The 874-nt window shown below is 38.2% G+C and overlaps 1 protein-coding gene across 1 annotated transcript in view; it reads right to left on the reverse strand.

Annotated features, from left to right (window-relative positions):
• AK4 (adenylate kinase 4) overlaps positions 1–874 on the reverse strand; it is a 68252-nt gene that overhangs the window by 56858 nt on the left and 10520 nt on the right. The window lies entirely within an intron of this gene.

Here is an 874-nt window from a genome sequence, read left to right on the forward strand (position 1 = left end):
TTCAATGGCTTTCCAGTACCTTAGAATAAAATCCAATCTTTACCAGGATCCTTAAGGCTTTCCCTGATCTGTCACCTGCTTCTCTCCCTGACCTGACCTACTTCGCATCCCTTACACTCACTAGCCTCCAAACATACTGCCCTTCTTTCTGTTCCTCAAACAAGCAATGTTTTTTCTCACCTAAGGGCCTCTGCATTTGCTGTTCCTTCTCTCTGAACAATTTGCTCCTAGATCATCACATGTTCATTCCTATGGTATGAATGGAGACATTCCCCTACCGCAGAGTCCTTCCCAATCACACAACCTACGACAGCCACCTTAGCCCTAGTCACTAGTTCATCACCATTTCATTTCCTTCATAACATGCACCTCTAATACTATCCTATTTATTCCACAGGTGCTTATCTTCTATGTCCTTGACCCTTTGATCTCCTCACCTTCCTATGAACTCTCACCTCTATGAACAAAGTGATATTTGAGTACGTACTTAAAAAATATCTGCTGAATGAATGGAATATTACAGACATTAAAAATGTTTTTGAAGTTCTAAGCCAGAGCAATTAGGCAACAGAAAGAAATAAAGGTCATCCAAATTGCCAAGGAGGAAAATAAACTGTCCTTGTTTGCAGAAAACATAATCTTATATATAGAAAACCCTAAAAGCTCCACCAAAAAACTCTTAGAACTAATAAATGAACTCAGAAAAGTTGCAGGATACAAAAACCAACATACAAAAATCAGTAGCACCTCTGTACACTAACAATGAGCAAGAAGAAAAAGAAATTGAGAAAGTAATCCCATTTACAACTACCAAAAAAAAAAAACCCCACCTAGGAATTAATTTAACAAAGGAGGTGAAACATCTCTACAAGGA

This window comes from Galeopterus variegatus, unplaced genomic scaffold, assembly GCF_000696425.1.
Source record: "Galeopterus variegatus unplaced genomic scaffold, G_variegatus-3.0.2 Scaffold979, whole genome shotgun sequence".
In the NCBI taxonomy this organism is placed as follows: domain Eukaryota; kingdom Metazoa; phylum Chordata; class Mammalia; order Dermoptera; family Cynocephalidae; genus Galeopterus; species Galeopterus variegatus.